The following is an 8,111-nucleotide window of genomic DNA, read 5'->3' on the forward strand; positions in this document are numbered from 1 at the left end:
CCCCCCCCGCTGTCTCCAAAGACAGGGATTTAGGGCAGCAGGGGCTGGGGGCAGCATGGTGCGAACCCTCTGCGGTTGGGTGCCTCGTGCAATTGGGGGCATGCATTTTTTTAAAGTAACTTTTTTTTTGTTATTATTTTATTAGACCTTTTTATGTAAAACGAGCAGAAACAAAACAAAAAACCACTTGCAGCCTGCTTTTTAAAATATTTTTGTAGTGTTCACTGCAGTGTCTTAGCAAATTAGCTTTGTTTTTGAATGTTGTGCCAGGGTTGGCATTACGTCCTAGAAGTCACAGGAGCTTTTATTCAGCCTTTAGCCTTTACCAGGTCTAGTTCAAGCTCTGTAAACAAGCATATCCTATCAGAAGGAATGACTCATAAATACATCCACTCCACAGTGTGCTGAAATTCCTAACCTCTTTCTGGACTGAGCATTCAAAAGCATTTTTGTTAACTAAATAAACCTGTAAAGAGTTCTGTTCTCCGAGCTTCAACTGGCAGCTGGGTACGTTCACAGGAATGGATGGATTGTTGGCCAAAGGTTTTCGTGACGCTGTTGGTCATGGGTTGTTTTTGACAGTGGGGAAAAACAGCTGTGGATAAAATGCAAGAGACGGTACGTAGGTTATAATTGCACCGTTAGCTAAGGCTCGACTTCTGTACCTGTGAGCATTAGGGCCTGGAACTTGCCATTGCTTATACTGATTACAGATATGTTGTTTATGACGGGAGAAGAAGTAGGTCTTAGTACACACCCTCCACTCCTAGCCTGTAAAACCATCTGTGGGGGGAAAAGCTACTTGTTTCAATGAAATTCAGTTTAAACTGATGCACATTCTCCGGTGCTAGTCTTTAAGGTAAAGGACACCAAGAAAGGTTAAGTGTGAGAAATCTGAGATTTTACGTTTAAAAGCATCTTGTTAGGGATTTTCTCTAGACTAGCTAGGCTACCTGAAATTGGTCTGCTTCAACGGATGTGGTTCAGCCTAGACCGGACCATCAGCAGATTACTCTCCAGGCTGAAAGGTATCTGCATAGCAATAGGTATAAACTACTTTTGGCATGAGTATACAGTGCAGTTGCAGGTATATCACAATGGCTAACTACTTACTCATCTCAGAAGGCCTGATTTACTACATTCCTTGCTTTTGTTCTGCTATTCTCTTTCTTTCCAGATTGTGTGGCTTTTTTTTTTCTCCTAGCAGCACATGGCACAGAGCAGCATACGTGAGCTGTACTGTCTTTCTCCCACTTCCTGTTATTACTGGTTTTACTTCTTCCATCTTCTCCCAAAATATTAACTCTCTCTTTCCTTTCTCTTATCAGTTATCGCACTTGTATGTGTGCATATTTCTGTTTCCTGCCTGTCCTGTCCTAGATAGCTACTGGAGGTATAAACCTGCTCACCAAAGTCTGGGAGTGAAGTACTCCTGAATCTCTCCCAGGTGAGAAGGTTTTTCCTCCGTCCCAAGCAGAGGCTGAGGAGGGAGGAAGCTTCATGATTTTATGTTTTTTTTTGCTACTTTTCTGTCTCCTCTGATGTGAACTCCGCTGATTATCTAAAACTTCAAGCCTTTTATAAATCAGAAGCTTGTTTCTTGTACTGGTATTGCAGTAATAGTGGGAGATCGTAGCTGCAGACAGAGACACAATAATCACCGTATAAACAAGCATCTGATCCATCAGCTGTTCGTGCTTCAGATCCCCCCAGCACCACGTCTCCTAACCCTACCCTGTGCCTTTTATTGAGAGGAGAGCACACACAGATGGTTTGACAGTCCCTGTTACATTCCTTTAGGCTTTGTGTCATTCCCACCCATTTGTAACCAAGCAGAAGAGCTGCAACTCAGACAGCCTGATTTTAATTATCTCCTGTCTCTACCAGTAGGCCAGTGGCACCCACTGCTTCTTGGCCACCAGTGGCTTAAAAATTTGCTGTATAGGCTGCATGTGGTGCAAACCTGCACCTGTGCTTTTTATTGAAATTGTTGAATTACCCAACTGCTTCTGTCTTACTCTCTCCTCACCTCCAATCTCAAAATAAACTCACCCGATTGTAACTGCTGCTTGTGATTTCCTGGCTACTAATCAATTTTCAATACGATGCTGCATGCTAGCATGTCCTGGTGTTTTCTGAAGACCCGGAGCGCTCTGGATTTAGACTAGTCTGACTGCATCCTGTTAAATTAGCTTCCTTCAGAGTTCGTAGTGCTCCTTTAGAAAATAATCCTCTAACAGTGAGCGGATTTCTCACATCCAGCAGTTAGTTTTTCTAGAAACTGGAGAGAAGAGGTTCTCTGCTCTGGACGCTTGTGTAGCAGCTTTCCTACAGACATGCTGGCTTAATGTTGCCAAGGACATCGAAATTTAACTGGGAAGAGGTAATCAGCTGGTATGGCTGAAGCTGCCAGCAGCTGGTGTAGCACTGAACGGGGGCAGGCACAAGGAGACTGAGTTTTGCAGATGCTGTTTAAAACAGTGTCCAGGAAACCCGAGCAAGACTTCTGGATGCTCTTTCCACTGGATCTTGTTCTGCGGAATATCCCAGTGGGTGTCTGTGCAGTAGTAAGATGACAGATGAAGAGGTGGAGATTGAGCTCTGCAACCACGCCGGTACCAAAAAGTGCTGACAGCATGGAGCAAGGGCAGAGATGGGCACGGGGCTCGGATGCTGCCTGCATGAGCCCAGAGCTGCAGCTGGGGTTAAGCCTGAGGAGCAGCTGTGAAGCAGAGGAGCTTCCCCTCGGTTTGCCTATGGCTTGCCCATTAGTACAGATCACTCTGTACCCAGACATAAATTCAATGCAAGAGCAGTACAACTTGCTGATCTAACTGGTTCATCGTGCATGCTTGCCTGGGCTAGAATTTGTCCCTGAGTTGCAGGAAAGAACAGCTAGGTCTCTCGCAGTCTCTCAGTATTTGCTGGAATTGCTCAAACCAGATAGATTTTTACAGATAGTTATGCTTAAGGATTTTTCCTGGCGGTGTTTTTGTTGGCAATGGCATTTTTTTCTAGACGTGTGTGCTCTTCAGCAAAGGATTGTGTGGTGACTCATGGATACTCAGGGCAGCCCACAGATTTTACATTCCTGTTGGGGTAGAGCTCTGAGCTGAGTACAGTTTTGTTTTCCAGTCATGTAGGGGTGTTCTGGGGCCTAAAATGAGCAAGTGATCAGAAGCAGCCTGTTATTTCTAAATACAAATGGTGTTCTGATTGAGAAGCAGAGTATCCAGAAAAGATGCTTGCCTATGGCCAGTGAAAATTAAAAGATGGGCATTTCTGAGGCTCTGGGAAGTTCTTACACTGAAGAAAATTAGAGATATCCTAGCTCCTGAGGGGCAGCTGTGTTAGAGGCAAGAGAGGCAAGTTTTGTTCCTCGTGTGGCCTGCTGGTAGCACAGGTGGAAACACCAAGATACCAGGTCGGTTTTCCCTGCAGATTAGATTGGTCTCTGGGAACAGGTGCGTACATGGGCACACTTGGGAACAAAAAATAACAGAAAATCCCTCTGCACATTTTCCTGTGGTGATTGTAACTGTGAAGTGTGGCACGAATATAATGTGTCTGAGGGTGGGGAGTGCTACCTGTGACTCCTACCAGCGTTCCAGTACCGATGTGACTGGGCTGTAACCCAGTGAATACTTCGCGCTGGTGCTGCCGGAGAAGCAGTCACTCTTCTTTGCCAGTACAAGTATTTACATGGCCATCCTGTGAACTGGTTTGGGGAACCGATCCATCTGAAAAAGTAAACTGGCAAAAGAAGTGCTCCTGGTGCAGTGTTCGGATGTTTGTGCTGGCATGGGGCACTGGCAGATGGTGAAACTTTCTTTCAGCAGCAATGCAAATTTATGCCAGCTTAAAGGTTTTGCCAAACAACAGCCTTAGTTTAACACTTAGGGACTGATTATCCCAAAGTTTGCCTATGAGAGTTTGTATAACAGTTAAGAAATCTTTGCTTGCTATGTAATTTTTTTTTCTTTCTTAAGCTTTCTTCTCTTTGTTCTCCCATGCTCAGCATGAGGCTGTTTTTGCCAGCAGAAACGTGTTGTTCTGTCCTCCAGGCATCTTCCTTGTGACAGTTTTATGCAAAAGCTTTGCTGGCCTACCCCATGGAACCTGCACGAGGAAAAGTATTTTCTCCACGTGATCCCCCCCATCTCTGCCACACACACACACACACACACACACAAAGCTTCAAAACCAGCCAACCTGCTAGGTAGGTTCCTTGTGCTCAGCGCTTGCCCCTCTCCTTTACCCTGGAGTTTTATTATCACCAAGGAAGGTCCTGGTTTCCCTGTTTAGGGACGGAGCTGGGCTGGCATCCCCTGTGCTGTGAGCGCTTCGCTTCCATTGGCAGCTGCCTGGGGCCGCGTGGCTGCAGTTAGATTTTGAGTTGTTGCTGTTTCAGAGATGCACCTGTAGCCTTGAGGTTTCGGCACATCAGTGCTTTCTGTGCGTGGCATTTGTTCCTCCCAGTGCCATCACTGGTTTTCTGACAGTGTTGCTGCTTGGATGTGCCATGCTGCCTGTCCTAGCTGCAAGGAGCTCATGGCAGTTCCACCCCAAAACCTAGTGCTCTGCATCGCAGCTTTGCAGCTCAAGAGGAAGAGCTCCCTTCCCTTGCCAGCGGCCTCTGGGGCTGGAATTCTTTGAAAGCGGTGTCCTGCCAAGTCGCGGGGCCGTCGGAGTGCAGCTCTCCTCAAACTTCTTGGTCAGTTGCGTCTGTGACCTTGACTGTGTGTCTGGGAGATGTTTTTCCATTTTCTAGCTCACGCTTAATTTCTGAATAGTTTGCCAGCTGTTTCCTGCAAATAAATCAGCAGCATATTAATCTCTTCCATGGTGGTTACCTGCATTCATGAGGTTTGTGATTAAATTGCGGTGTTTTGCAGTTAATCTCTGACAGCTTTTGGTTTGAACAGGCTAGATTGCTGTTGCAATTTGCTACTTGTTGCCCTCTACTGAGTGTCAGTATGTATGTATGTACATACTTGCATCTGCTTATTAAGCTACAGTTAACCTTACAGCTCAGAGGAAGGCTTTTCTGCTGCATTAGAAAGGAACTTGTTTAATTAAGGGGAACAGATAATCTGTATGGAGCAATCAGTTTCTTGTTCACCCAAAAACTAGATAAATCAATTTTCCGTAGGCCACTTGGAGATATCTATTACAAAGTCAGGATTTATTTTTTGATTCAAAACTGATTTTTGGATTGTCTGACTGGGTTGGTTGGTTAGTTCTTCAGTGGGATGCTGCTGGGGTCCCTGTCTCTTGTACCACTGTATTTTATTGTACAGTAAGGGAGTGACTGACGATAATCTAAGGACTCTGCAAGTAATTATTTTTTTAAAATAAATTTATTCTGAATTTATTTATCTAAGTGTTGTTTTTTGTTTGTTTGTTTGTTTTTTTACCATTGGCATGTTTTTTTCACACTGTACTAATGAAATCATATAAAGAAAGCAGTGTTTTTATTGAACAGAGCAGTAGGGTGGTTTGACTTCCCAGCCACTACTAAATGGAGTAAGCATTATTTATGATATCCTCTTTGTCTTTCACTCTCATGGCTTCCTCCTTCCGAAGGGTATAAGAAATACCAATGCTGACTGTTGTGGTCTTTTTCAAAAGTCATTTGGAGCTCTTTAAGTCCTTGTAAACTGTTTCCAGAGGTTATTGGTTAGCCATAGCTGATCAAGCACATTTTCAGTGCAGGCTTGTGCCAGAGCTGGTTGGTAAGTTGCAGTCGTACGCGTCAGGTTGAAAGCTAATTCACTCGCTGTTCCAGAACAGCGTCTGTCAAAAATAGAGCAATGCTTTCGTGCACGTAACAGCTGCTTGCACTTGAAGACTTTCTTGTTCTTTGGTATTTAACTTGAAATTACTCAAGAGTATTTTTGTTCGTGTATATTGTTATAAATAGGAATTGGGTAGGAATGTGAGTGCCTGCCTGTCTATATGGTCATTGTGTGTGAATGTAGGGCAGTGATGTATGTGTTGTGTGCACAGCGCCCTAACATACACACAAACACCATGCCTGTATGCTAATTAACAGGGCCTTACAAAAAAAGGCAATTTTCCACCCAATGATTAATTTTACACATTAATTTAGTGTCAGACCATCTTGGAACACATAGTTTGACCATGAAGACCTTCTGAACACTGCGGATTACTTAGTATTTTGAGGCGATGGTGCCATGAGGCCCCAGTGCACTGAGTGACCTTGGAACTGCCTTGCCTTATTGCAGCAAAACCAGGCATCATGTTGAAAAGAATACAGAGGTGAATGCAGTGAGGGAGTTCAGGAAGCCAGTCTCTGTTTTGGTGGTAACAGGGTGGAGGAATTGGTGATGTGATTGTCAGATGACTATATGAGGTTTTAAGATGCAATGAACCAGGTGAAGGTTTGATTATTTTTTTAATGTATTCACTGTTTGTCGTCGTTGTTCTTGTTGTTTGTTTGTTTTTCTTTTCAGATTGAATATATTTAAAATCTTTACAGGAAGAGCTTGTATTGTCAATTCACATCATTTTGTTGGTAGCCCAAAATTCTTGGTGAAGTGTCAGAGGATGGAGTCTTCTCTGTTGGGCATACTCTTCCTGTGACTTGCTGACCTTTTGGTGTGCTAGGGTCTGTTATCTTCGTGCTTGCATCATTCAGAAAGGAGCAGATAGGTAGCTAGAACTGTCCTGAAGTTACTAGTGCAATTAAACTAAAAAATTATAATAATAGAATAACCTGACTGATATGATAATGTGGACTTTAAATTGCTGTAGATCAAAACCTTGGTCTATACTGAGTTTGAGGCAGAAATCCTCATATATTAAACTTCTCTGCAGCTATGCACTGTAGAAAAGACAAAGTGATGTAGCACATGAAAGGATATCACAGCAGTTTTTAGTTGACTAATAACGTACTTTTCCTGTTGCTGTTTTCTGTCCTGTTCAGACATCTGCTCAACGAACTTTTGCCGTGGACACCAGCCTATGTGAACAGCTTCTGCCGTGTGTGAGGAGCGCTCAGTCGGCGCTCAGCTGAAGGCGTCAGGCCCTCCTAGTTGCTGTTGGTTGCTGCATTGTTGTTCGAGCAGCTGGCATGCAGCCTTGCCACTGTGAGAAAGGAAACTGTGGCCAGTTGATAAGGGCATCTCAAACTGGTTCAGTTTCAGCAGGCACACCATATGATACGATGTCCCGTGAAATAGATGTTGGCTAATCTTGCCTCTTTTGGGACTAACCGTATTTTTGACTCTTTCATCCAGTCAAAAGTACTAATAGTGGATTTGCTTTTTCAGGTCATACAGGGAGAGGCTGAGAGAGCTGGGGTGAAGGGAAGTCTCGGGGGGACCAAATCAGTGTGTATAGGTACCTGAGGTGGCCAGTACAGAAGATGGAGCCAGCTGCACCCAGTGATAGGGCAAGAGGAAAAGGGCACACAGTGGCATGCAAGAAATCATGGTTAAACACAAGAAACACTTTTGCTGGGAGGGTGATCCAACAAAGAAACGAGCTTCCAGAGAGGTTGTGGAGTCTCTCTCCTTGGAGGTCTTCAAAACCCACGGCAACCTGCCCCGGTGACCCTGCTCTGAGCCGGGGCTGGACCAGGCCATCTCCGGAGATGCCTGCCAGCCTCAGCAAGCCAATTTTTGGTCTGTCAGAGTAGTTTTCTTCCAGCGATTGCACAGCCAGTTGGAAGTCTTACCTACTGCATCTCTGCTGGAGTGAAGTGTCCAGAAGTCTGTCTTTCTGCTGTCATTTGCTTCTTAAAGCAAGTTGTTGGATGTCTAAGTAATGTAACAGTCTGAAATATTCCTGACTTGGATCCTTTTAGTTATGGAGGTGGTCACTTGTGCTGTAGTCTCTACTGCTGCTGCTTCGTGGTTTTCTCTGTGTTAACACTGCTTCATAGCCACTAATTATCAAAAAGGGCTTTACTATTTCCCATATTTTTACTTATCTTTATTTTGTGCAGTAAATTTGTAACAAACATGTAGACGAAGTCTTTTTCACTATCTTTTAGTTATCCTAAGGAAAGGGGCACCCACTTTACATAGAAAGCAGTTTTGCAGAAGCGTGCATAGGGAGCCCCTGCACTGACAGGAGTCAGGCTC

Source organism: Oxyura jamaicensis, chromosome 3 (assembly GCF_011077185.1).
Source record: "Oxyura jamaicensis isolate SHBP4307 breed ruddy duck chromosome 3, BPBGC_Ojam_1.0, whole genome shotgun sequence".
Classification (NCBI taxonomy): Eukaryota; Metazoa; Chordata; class Aves; order Anseriformes; family Anatidae; genus Oxyura; species Oxyura jamaicensis.